This window comes from Diadema antillarum, unplaced genomic scaffold, assembly GCF_040938485.1.
Source record: "Diadema antillarum isolate AM-2024a unplaced genomic scaffold, OU_Dant_1.0 seq00002022_RagTag, whole genome shotgun sequence".
NCBI classification, from domain to species: Eukaryota; Metazoa; Echinodermata; class Echinoidea; order Diadematoida; family Diadematidae; genus Diadema; species Diadema antillarum.
Window position 1 is genome coordinate 5,708 of NW_027272677.1, and position 13,438 is coordinate 19,145.

A 13,438-nucleotide genomic window follows, 5' to 3' on the forward strand; every position below is an offset into this window, starting at 1 on the left:
GGCATTTCATGAAGCATTTTGTCTGACAATTTAAAGTTGTTGGACAAATTTGCTCTCAACCAATCAGATGCAAGAATTTCAGTAACTTGTAACAGTTTGTCAGAAAATATCAGACCAAAACGCTTCATGAAATGCCTCCCAGCGGACTCACGTCTCACGTAGCTGTTTGAATAATTTAGTGATATACATGTATAAATATCGAACACTCTGTCAGTCACGAGATACCGTATACAAATAGACAAACACCTCCGCGGTCACGTGACCACGTGACCACAAGTGAGCACCACTGACCTAAGTACACCCTGTAGGTCAGTGGTGAGCACCCCCAAAGAGGTTCTAAAAACCTTCTCTACGAGCACCCCTAAGTTCAGCTGTCGAGGGACCTTATTCAACGCACAACTAACGGCTTGATCATTTCCGGCCATCTTTACTGTGGCACGGGTACGGAAATCACACAGCTGGTGAGCATCGAGCTTACACTATGCATAATGCCGCAAAATTACTACAGTCAAATTCATAACTTTTGAATGGATCGTCCAGTTTTCCTCAAACTTTTATTGATGTGTTCTACTAATATTGCTGCATAGCTGGGGCCAGCCAGAAACCACGGCAACAACAGAAATTAGTTTCCAAATCATCTGTTCTAATAGGGGGCCTATGGATCCGCAGGCAGGGCCTGTAGTATGTGAAAACCTATTTGATCAGGGGCGGATCCAGGAATTCCGTAAGGGGGGGGGGGGGGGGGGGGAAGGGCCTTTACAAGATTAAAGGGGCGCACGCCCCCGCCCCCTCTATTTTTTATTTCATTTTTTTTTGTAGTGGATCCGAGCGCCCACAGAACTCAAGAGAGATTTTTGTATTTACCAAGTAACTTGACGGTCAGTAGGCCAAGTGCATTACATATGGCAAATTTTTTCAATTCAACTAATGCTTGCCATTTGAGTGACTAGTCAAATTTGTCAGAATTTTTATGTGTCAGTTCTCTTCAATACCAAAGAAGAAAGACAGTATTTTTGTAGAAAGTAAAGTAGATGTAAATGTTTGTACACGTAGTGGTAGAGTAGTTAAACGTCCTCTACGCCTTGTTTTGTAAACATATTTATTCATATCTGTTATTTTCACATGTACATGTACATTATACCTTATACCCCCGAGAGGGGGTCGATAGAGTCAATAAAATCTTACAATCTTACAATCTTGCAATCTGTGTGTAGAGTTCTGTGGATCCGCCACTGCATGTCTACTACGGTATCCGAAGCAAAATTTTTATCATCATCATCAACACATCATCAGCGTCCACCTTGACGTCGAAATAATAATTACTCGTACGGCGGTCCATACAATGAGAGTAGAGTAAACCACAGAACTCGATTTCTGTGGAGTAAACACGGACGGCACGGTCACATATACGAGCACACGAGTCATCACGTTTAGTTAATCCTGTGGTCACCACGTACGCGCGCACGCACGATGTACGATGGAAGAGTTCCACGCAAACACAACTAACTACTAATTAAGTAAATCCAGTAGTAGCATAAATCATTCGTGTTTGCATATCGAAGTACACCGTGCCGTATCGCGACCGTCAACAATCGTGACGTGAACGAAGTGGACCCCCACAACACAGGTCCAGTCGATCGAGGGGATTCTTGCCACACTGTTTCTTATGGACGACCAAAAGAAACCATCTAGTCGTAAATCTTCACATTCGAATCAAGGTTTGTGAATACATATCGGGGCCCGCCCGGTCCAGCAGGGCATGATTCTATTACTCAGTGGTATTTCTGACGGTCAGACTTGTCGATGAGCACGCTCCCTCTGCTGGCGGCTTGAGTGCGAGCTCCGCGGCGAGCGAGCGATTCTCGGCCGGGCGGCCGGCCGGGAGCTCCGGCGGGCTTACCGGATCTCGGCTTGCAGTCACACACTCCAGTCCGCGTTGCCACACTGAGCCAACAGTGATATAATTTAAACTTTATTACACTCACCCGTAGTGAATGGGTTGGGCTGAGTTTCACGAATCTGCCGTCAAATAAATACTAACGTTAATGTCTAATTCTCATAATGCATTAGACTCTCACAGTTTGTCGTTAAATTTAACCAATTTATTATAAAATGAAATTCAGTTAAATGATGACGCAGCGCAGTGGTGACGCCACCACTAAGGTCACAATGCACAAACCACTGCCAGGTGTCTACAGAAAAACAACAAAGAGGAACCATCTGATGATATGTTTTGGTCATTTAGCATCAATTGACAAGAAGAGTGAATCTGTGCTCTGCCATACGTGCCATAGAGATCTAAGTATGGATGTAAACCTCCTTGGCCTAGCTAGACGGCCTCCTTGAGTATCCTTCTTGATGATATTCACATCTCTACACTATAATCTGTGCTTATTATTACGAATATTAAAGTGATCACTGATAAGATAGGGGCTCTCTTGATTCCCATTGCTGCTTGAGAGAGTGGCACGACACTCACTGTGGCTGCCTGAGCTTAGAGGAGTTTCCAGTTATTCCAATTGAACGGCCATTCAATGCCATTACTACTAGATTATCATTCGCACTTTATGGGTTCATAACTGCACGTGCACATGTACTGTTGTTAATTATTTTATGCACTGTAACACAAGCCATATCTTCACTGGAAGCTTGTACAAAAAGAGTTGAAAAAGTAGTGCTAGTAGGGAGTGAGATGCCTAGATGACAATCTGCAAGTGCAGCATAAGAAGACAAAATAGAACATTTAAATGGGCTATTATAATATATATTTACGAGGTTTACAAGGTTCCCTTTGTTTGAATCAATGTGATATGTGAGGATAATGCAGCTAATAATTACATATAATCAGGAAGCTTGAATATTCTGACAATTGGTAATGTATAGTAATGTGAAAGAAACCAGCTATGTATTCCTGTCGCTGTCATCCAATATGTCAGAAAGGGGAACAAAATTAAACGAAATAAAGTGCAGAATCCGAGAAGAGGAGTATAAGAGTCTTGACCGTTTCATTGAATGCTGCAGATGGTAGTCGGTCATCACAGTCCTCTCAGCATCAGCTTCAGGGCAGTGCAAGGGTCATCAAGGATCACTGTGCAGACTGGCACAACCACATCGAGAAGTGGAACACCCTGAATGACCGCGGCCTTGATGTCATCAACAAGATCATCAACCTTCGACTCCAAGTGAAAGAGTAAGGAAAGACAGGAAATAGATTTAAATGAAATAATTGATTTATAGGCAAGGAAAGAAATACATTCTCGTTTCATTTATGTTTATTTGATTTCATTTGATACACAATAATTGCCTAAATCACAAGCTTGTCCACTCATCAGGCGAATGAAAATTGAAATACTTTTATACTTTCATTAGTCATTTGAAAACAGATTTTCACTTCTCATGATACAAAGATCATTTTCACAAAAGAAAATCAATTTAAGCAAACTACATTCTGTCATTCCCCATTAACCCCCCCCCCCCCCTGCCAACATAATATGGTTTCCACTCGCAAGCATGCACACATGCGTGTGTGTGTGCGTGTGTTTGTGTGTGTTAAAGATTATCAGTGATGCACAGATAGTTGAGCTGACCATCACATTGAAAAACAAATTTGCTCGGCCATTTATGCATTACCACAACCCCACCCAACCAAAGGAGGAATAATGCATATGATTTATACCCATTGGTATTTCTACTAACTCTATTTGGAAAGTAAGAAGAGCAGGTGGTCACAGTCATGAGATTTTTTGTTGTTGTTTTTTGGATAGTTTCATGCACTGCAATAAGATTGAAAGTTCAGTCTCTGTGTTGATATACATATATGTTTGAGAAGTCTTTGCGATGATAAGTCTTGAGCAAAGACTAACCTGCCAGCTGAAGCTGGATGTAACATGATATGCCCCATGTGCAAAGGACACACTGGAAGAACCAGTTGAATAAAGGCACTCACACAGTTCACATCAACTCTACAATGTCTCCTCATTACTAAGAATCCTCCTTTCCAATTAAAGGCATATAAATGTCAAGACATGGTGTCAGAGTGGTTCAACTGTCCAAGTCATGGTGTCAGTCAACTGTCTACATCATTCTGAAGTACAGAAGGGACTAGGACAAGGAATAATCCACGCAAGAAACAGGCTAGACCGTTTCATTTGAAAGAGTGGAGGATGCATGGAGCTATGTGTACATTAGCATGCGGTACAGTAGCCAAGCAGCAGTGTGTTGAGATGTACTAGCCCAGCGTGTGTGTGTGTGTGTATGACATACTCGTACCTGAATGTGCATGACTGTATTGTGTGTCCAATGACCTGCATCAGCACTGTGGCAGCTAGCTAGGAACAGAAAGTTCTAGAGGCCAAATGACCAGACTGCACAGTGCATGAGGTATTGGGAACACTACAGCCAGTGACGTGGCCTTGATAAAGTGTAGACTAGGCTTGGCCTTATGAGTTAGTGTTAGAGCTTCTTGTGAGTTATGTGCCAGCTGGTAAAGCCCATGGGCTAGTGCCTTAAACTGCCAGTGAACAGAGCGATAAGGATTAGGCCTAGATTAGCCACATGTATATGATGCAACATACTCACCTCGTGAAAGTGTTGAATGATTGAGCATAAGTTTACTTGTTGAAAAGATACAGTTTTCTGCTAATTGTTAACACTGTTCATGTGAGTGAATGCTCAGAGAGTGAACATGGCAAACTTAACCCAACCAGCACCACTAGATTTGAGGGGTAATTTGTCTGAGAATTGGAAGAGATTCAAGCAAAGATTCACTCTGTATAATGTTGCTTCTGGAATGTCAAGGAAAGATGATAAAGCACAAACATCAATGTTGTTACATGTGATAGGTGATGCTGCCCTTGATATATACAACACATTCACATTTGCTGAGGGTGATGAGATGAAGTTGGAGAAAGTGCTTGAACAGTTTGAGAAATATTGCACTCCCAAGAAGAATGTCACGTATGAGAGGCATAAATTCTTTACCAGATCTCAGGGTGTGAGTGAGAACATTGATCAGTATGTCACAGAATTGAGAAATCGTGCACAATCGTGTGAATTCGGAGAGTTGACTGATGGTCTGATCAGAGATCAGGTAATTTGTGGAATCACAGATGGTGGTTTGCGTGAGCGTTTGCTCAGAGAGGATGATTTGACACTTCAAAAGGCATTGCAAATTTGTCGTGCTGCTGAAATTACCAGAGCTCAGGCACAAGAGCTTGGTTCAAAGGCAGATGTGTCAGTCCCTGTTGATGCTTTGAACAAAAAGAAAAAGGCAGTCAATCCCGGTAAAAGATCAGGACCTCCAAGGTGGAAGCAAAAAAGTCAAAGTCAAAGTCAAGGTCAGAATTCCCAGGCTTGTGGCAGGTGTGGCAATCGACATGCCATGTATTCATGCCCTGCACAAGGAAAGGTGTGCAAAAAATGTGGAAAAATGAATCACTTCGCGAAGTGTTGCAAAAGTCGTGTTCAGGTAAATGAACTACAGAGTAATTCCAAGGATGAGAGTTTTCTTGTTGATGTCGTCGAGTCACAGGAGTCATGTGACGAATGGAAAGTGAATCTCATGGTGAATGAACGTCAAGTGCTGTTCAAATTAGATACAGGCGCGCAAACGAATCTACTACCAGAGAGTGTGTATCAGACGTTGAAACCAAAACCAAAGTTGTCATCGGCGAATGTCAAGTTGACAGGGTACAGTGGAGTTGAAATTCCAGTGAAAGGTCGTTGCTTTGTACAGGTGAAGCACAAGAATTTGACGGAGAATATGTCGTTTCTAGTGACTCCCGGAAATCGTCAACCATTACTAGGTTTGCAAGCGTGTGACAAGTTGAAACTGGTGAAACGTGTGTTGAATGTCGCAAAAAACACACATGATGAAAAAATGTCGGTCGAAGACTATGAAGACGTGTTCGAAGGTCTAGGATGTGTGCCCGGTAAGCACCACATCACAGTGACAGAAAATGCGAGACCTGTCCAACACGCATGCCGAAAAGTACCGTTTCCGATGAGAGAAAAACTCAAAGGGTCAATTCCATTGTGACTTATGGGACAAAGTGACAATTTTCGGCAATTTCAAACCAGTATTTTGAGAAAATAGTTGCATCAAATGCATTTTTCTCAGTTCATGGTTAGATCTGTCATATCACAGTTTATGAAAACACCATACTTAGTTTGAAAAGTATCATTGCATTACATACAGCAACGAAAAATTGCTGTCGTGACTTATGGGACATCTGAGGACCACCGTTTTTCACATGGGAAAGTAAGTTCTGAAATGTTCTTACACACAGAGTCTCTGGAAAGATATTTTCTTTCCTGAATGTAGCAAAGGGTTGGTGCTTACCCTGAGCCAAGTGGTATGAATATCTACTCATTGGTACAGTAGCAGGATAGGGAAAACCAGTGTGACTGATGGGACACAAAAACGTGACTTATGGGACGCTATCAACTACCACATTTTGAGATTGAGAGAATAATATTTACTGATGCCGGAACAAGTTCTAGAACATCATAAAACCAATCTATGACTAAAGGACATTCAGAAAATAAGCCATCTGAGAATTACACAAGCTGTATTATGGTCATAATAGCGTATCAGAAATGATACATAAATTCTGCAAAAATTGGCAATTTTCATAGAAAATGAAGGTTTTTCGGACATAACTCCTCTCCACGTTCACTGATGTTCACAAATGAGGTATCAAAATATCCGTTATGAAAGGCTGCTTTGAGTAAACAATACCAGATCATCTAATTAAGCTTCATTAATCATCTATACTCAATAGTTTGATTTTCAGAAAATGCAACCTTTCGGTGGAATTGACCAAAGAAGAGTTAGACAAAATGGAACGCATGAACGTCATTGAGCCCGTAGATACGCCCACTGACTGGGTGTCGTCTCTCGTGATCGTACAGAAAAAGACCGGTCAACTCCGAGTTTGCTTAGATCCGCGAGATCTAAACCGCGCTGTAAAGCGAGAGCATTTTCAGCTACCGTCGAGAGCTGAAATAACCGCGCAGTTTGCCGGAGCGAAGTACTTCAGTAAACTAGATGCATCCAGTGGATTCTGGCAGATTCAGCTGGATGATGAAAGCTCAAGGTTGTGTACCTTCATCACGCCTTTCGGAAGGTACCGATTCCTGAGACTTCCGTTCGGAATATGCAGTGCTCCAGAGGTGTATCACAAGATAGTGCACCAGCTCTTTGCGCATATTCCAGGAGTGAACACAATGATGGACGATATCATTGTATGGGGAGCTACACAGGAAGAGCATGACCTCAGGCTGAAAGAAGTTCTAGAGACAGCGAGAAAGAACAACTTGAAACTCAACCGAGAAAAATGTGAGTTCCGTGTCAACAAGCTGACATTCATCGGAGATGTCATCAGTGATCAAGGAGTTCAGCCTGACCCCAAGAAAGTGGCAGCCATACAGAACATGGAAAGACCACAGTGCAAGCAGGATGTCCAGAGATTCCTCGGCATGATCAACTACCAAGGAAAGTTCATCGCTGACTTGTCAACCAAATCAGAGCCCCTCAGGAGCCTTTTAGAGAAAAGGAATGAGTGGGTGTGGACCGATGCACAGGAACATGCATGGCAAGAGCTGAAAAAAGCCTTGTCAACAGAGCCAGTGCTGCATTTCTACGACTGTGCAAAACCAACCAAGCTGTCAGCTGATGCATCAAAGAATGGGCTTGGAGCAGTGTTGCTTCAGAAGCATGACCAAGATTGGGTCCCCATAGCGTATGCATCTAGAGCCATGACTGATGCAGAGACAAGATACGCGCAGATCGAGAAAGAACTGCTAGCTATCACGTACTCATGTGAAAGATTTCACCAGTACATATATGGACGACAGGTTGAGGTAGAGACTGATCACAAGCCGCTAATACCCCTGTTCGTCAAGCCCCTGTGTGACTGTCCCCTGCGCATCCAGCGACTCCTAATCAGAGTTCAAAGGTATGACTTGAAAGTGTCATACACACCAGGGAAGTACATGTACACAGCGGATACCCTCTCCAGAGCAGTCGACCCAGAGTCAAAACCAGATGTCATGAGAGAGGAAGACATCAAAGTCTATGTAGATGCTGTCGTGATGAACATGCCAGTCACGTCAAACAAACGAAGCCAGTTTGTAGATGAGACAAAGAAAGACACAGCACTACAAGAACTCTTAGCTGTCATCAGAGATGGATGGCCAGAGAGAAAACAACAGTGTCCAGTCTCAGTCAGAGAATACTGGAACATCAGAAGTGAACTGTCAGAGGCACAAGGCATCATCTTCAAAGGAAGTAAGATTGTTGTACCAGCTACAATGAGACGTGAGATGCTGCAAAAGATCCACGAAGGGCATTTGGGAATTGAAAAGTGCAAGAGACGTGCAAGAGATGTCCTGTACTGGCCCCGGATCAACCACGATGTAGCAGAAATGGTGCAAAACTGCAATGCCTGCCTCACGTACCAGCCAAAACAGCAGAAAGAGAGCCTTCAACCTCACATGGTACCCGATAGACCATGGCAAAAGGTGGCCGCAGATCTGCTTACGCTGGACAACAAGGAGTACCTGGTGATTGTGGATTATTTTTCACAGTACATAGAACTGTGTTCACTGTCGACCACAACAAGTAGAGCAGTGATCAACAGTATGAAAGCTGTATTCGCCCGTCACGGAACTCCGTGTGAACTCATCACAGACAATGGACCACAGTTCTCAAGTCGTGAGTTCCAACAATTCACAGCAGAATGGGACTTTCGCCATACGACCACAAGTCCATATCACCCGCAGTCGAACGGTCGAGCAGAGAATGCCGTCAAGATTGTCAAAAACCTGATGCGGAAGTCCAAGCACAGCGGACAAGAAGTCCTTCGAGCTCTACAGGTCTACAGGAGCTCACCACTAGAATGTGGAAAATCGCCAGCAGAACTGCTCTTCAACAGGCGAATCAGAACAAATCTGCCTATGGCCGAAAAACTACTTGACCCCCAGCACATCAATGCTCGCTCGGTGAAGGAAAGGAAAGAAGGGCAGAAACAGAAGCAAAAGGAGCATTTCGACAAACATGCTCGTGACCTACCCCACCTGAAAGTAGGAGATCATGTCAAACTCCAAGACATGAATACCGGCAGATGGTCACAAGGTGGTGTCATCAAGAAAACACTACCACATCGGTCGTACCTGGTCCAGACAGAGACTGGCGAGATTCGTCGCAGAAATAGGCGTCATCTTCGACCTGATCCTAGACGAGGCCAAGACGAGCGACAACCAGCGCAGAGGTACGATGACGACGACGACGACAACGTCAACGCCCCGATGGTAGACGAGACTACACGAAACGCGACGTCTGTGAAATCTACCCGAAGTGGACGCATCGTGAAGCCTCCCATCCGCTTAGATTTGTAAATAGTGAAACTAGAGAGGAAGAACTTTTCGCGAATTATTAAGACCGCTCGAGAAGAACTTTTCGCAAATTTGTTAGAGTTAATAGTTGAAACATGATGGACTCTAATGATAATGTAAAGACAGGATTTAGTTAAAATACGCGAAAGATTAAATACGCGCACTAAGAAGCAGTGAAACCCGGTTGTCGCATATGAACTCTAAACATTGAACTCAAAGAACTCAGTTTTGAAACTACAGCAAAGATTTTGGATGTTTGAAACGCACATGCATGAAAGTCAAAAGAGTTAAAGTAAACTCTGAGAGGTTGTCATGTGTATGTAAATAGTCGATAACAATGTTATCTCCTTTTAAAGAAAGGGAGATGTGTTGATATACATATATGTTTGAGAAGTCTTTGCGATGATAAGTCTTGAGCAAAGACTAACCTGCCAGCTGAAGCTGGATGTAACATGATATGCCCCATGTGCAAAGGACACACTGGAAGAACCAGTTGAATAAAGGCACTCACACAGTTCACATCAACTCTACAATGTCTCCTCATTACTAAGAATCCTCCTTTCCAATTAAAGGCATATAAATGTCAAGACAGTCTCTTGTTCTTCATTATTTTGTCCTTTCTACATTTCTCATTTGCAAGTAGAATTGTCAACACATGAACATGATGTAAGGAAAATCCTATAATGATGAGTAATGAGGTTTGGCTGTTAATGTTTACTGTTGACTTATTAACTGATGCTGCATGCTCTTTAAGATATTTTGTTGCTGTGTTTTCTCTCAACCAGAGCAGAGGCAGAAAATGTGCCACATGGACTGCATGCAGAGTATCCAAAAACTGATGGAATACCAGATGGTGTGGAGAACCTCTGTCAACAGCTGACAGATATCCATGCTGCTCTGGTGAGAAACAGAAGAAAAAAGACAAAACAAAGCACAACGGGCTTTGGTTAAACTAAAATTTAAAAGAAATATCAAAATGGCTCACTCATCCCTGGAATAATTTCAGATTCCCTCTTCTTTGGACAAGTACTGTAATCATTTTCTGTAGTTTTCTTTGTACTTGTAGTATCTTTAGGTCCTTTATACCTCATTCGTAATGTGATATGGGAGAGAGGTAATACTCTTTTTTTTTTTTTTTTTTTTTTTTTTTTTTTTTTTATAGTTGTCTACCCGTCCATCTGTCTAGCCTTGTGTCCAGTGATTATTTCTAGTCGCCACCATGGCATGAAAACAGGGTGAGATATGTATGGCTTGATGTACAACAATATGAAGGTATTCTGGTGATATTTGGGGTCATGGGTTCCAAAGCAAAAATTATCAATAGGATATTACCTATAAGTTAACAGTGTAGAGAAAATGCAGGCATTTGAGTAGATGAATGGGTACCCTTTGAAGCAGATTGTATAATTGCATGGGCATCTGAAAAAGAAGGAAATGCTAATGAGGATGGTAGGATAAAGCATCAAACAAATACATAATCAACATGTAGCTGACTTGTGATAGTGCTGATTATGTAGCATTGTATTCTGGTCATAGGAAGATTAATAGCTTGTCATGTCATTTGAAATTAGGAGGAAGGTAATTGTTTGATTTACATTTGTAATACATTGATTGTTTAAATGCTTTTGTATGTTTATATAACCTGAGATTTGGCCAGAGGCTAGAGGGACCAGGAAGCTATAGTTTAAGATGCTTTGCACATTTACCAGTTATTCAAATAAATTGTGTGTGGCGTATGCCTTGATCTTGGCAATGTTGTAATGCCAAGCATAAGACAACCACTGTCATTTCATGATTGGTCCAGCATACAGTAAAAATGGTCATGGCCACATCACAGTGAGAAGTTGGGTTTACCCCCCCCCCCCCCCAACTCAAAAAGAATAAAAATACCAGGTACTGCCCTATGCCTGAAGGACTATCCTGTGGTAAGTTCTCACAAATGACTGTTAAGATTGTGAAAAGTTGGTCACAGAAAACAGAGCAGGAAAAAGCAAACTGCCTTGCTTCATGTGACTACCTTTAGCAAATCATACTGCAAGAATCTATCCATTTTGGGGCTAAACTGTAATGAATCTGTGATTTGGTATCCCATTCCTAGGTCACCTTGATGGGCAAGATGAAGGCCATAACGAAACACTTCAGAGGAGTGGAGCAGCTGGAACGTAAGAAGAGCACAGCCCCCGAGCCTCTTTTTGCTACATGGAGTGTCAATAAGTTTGGTGAGAATGCAATTCTTCCAGATCATTAGATGCCTCTATTTGGTGACAGTGACAAAATTTGACCTGCAGAAAGATCACTGTGAATGCAGGGGTCATTAGTGTACCAGTATTAGCAATAGGCTAGTGGATTTATGTATGTACTCATATTCATGATGGCTGTAGGGTTTTTTTCCCAATGACCTTGTTGCAGGACATTCAATTTACCACTTAGGGTATAGCATGAAGGAACCCAAGTCTTGTTTTGGTATGGTCCATATTCATGCATTGCACAGTACCAGTAAATGTTGCTTAAACATATTAATGTGGTAGTGTGGTGCATTGCCATTGAATTCTAATCATTCATATAATACTTATATACATGCTATGAAATGAAATGAAATGAAATGAAATGAAATGAAATGAAATGAAATGAAATGCTAGTACCACTAAAATTCATGTGCAGTGTGTGATATGCTTGTACAAGGATGACATGAGCTAATGCTACTGGCGTGCACAACACACTGGTAAAGATTCTAGAAATAAGGCAAACTTCTTTGGAAGCTTCAGAATACAATTGATTTGAATAGAGATATTCTGCAGTCCCCACATTATTGTTGAAATGTCTGATTATCACTTTGAAACAGTAACAGCTTCAGAAGAACTGGAGCTCATGTATGAACAGGAGTTGGAGGTGAAGAGGACGATTGTGGAGGATGTTGCCCATCATGAGGACAGGGACACCTTAATGACATACTCCTCTTGTTGGCTACACCAACCTTACATTCTGGACCATACCACAATCATCCTTGAGAGTATGCTGATGGAGACAGGATTAAGGTAACACGGTCCTTTTGATCGTGTGAACAATGGTGACATTCTCCATCTTAGACTGTGCTTGTTCACGTTGTCAACTTTTGTCGTTTACTGCTCTGTGCACTGGTGGACTCTTTTTGAGCTTCCTAGTTACCAGACAACAATCATGTCATGTGGACTCCTCCATATTGTCCAGTGGCATACCTGTAACAATTCTGTGTTGACCCAGAATGGTGTGCTAACTCTGTGATGACGTAAAATCAGAGATGGACTCATTTGTTGGCACCCAAATTGTCAAAGTGGCATTAATGTGTGGCAGTATGTCATTGTGAAGATCAAACAGACCTCGAAGTCGTAACTGGTTTCTGTCCATAGATATGTAAATCTTGCCTTCGAGATGCAGCAATTTTCTTCAAAGCTCCCAGAATTTCTCACAGATTGGGGAACATCCATGCCATGCTATTCTTGTGTCACCCACTTTCTTGCCAAAAAAGAGAGGATTCAGACGTGCGAGTGACCTGCATTCTGAATCTGTAGGTCGTCTTATAGCTCACAAAAAGGAGAAATATACACATGCAGGCAAATGATATGTATCTAATCTTGCTGAAGTGCAATGCCTTTGTACTATGTGTTACATAGCAATGCTACATTTGTACCTTGGGTGTTGTTAGAGGAGGAGGACATAAGGGTAGCTCCATGTAAGGATGATGAACATCTTGTGGAAAATGTGCAGGATGTTTGATAGGCTGGAAAGAGGGATTGCATTTTTGCCATGAAGAAAATAGACCAATTGCTAGATATACACATTAAACCAAGTATCAATAAAGATAAAATGTGTACATTTCCCAAAATGTAACTCCGTGTTTCTTCCACTGTTGTACTGTCAATATACAAGTGCAGTTTGACCTTTGTGTGACCCTTTGTTATTATGACATCACAACATGAGTGACTGAAGAGTGATGCTAGAATGAGATGATATGTATTACTGGCCAGAATTTAAACTGCTGACATTCATACATGTAATATGCATT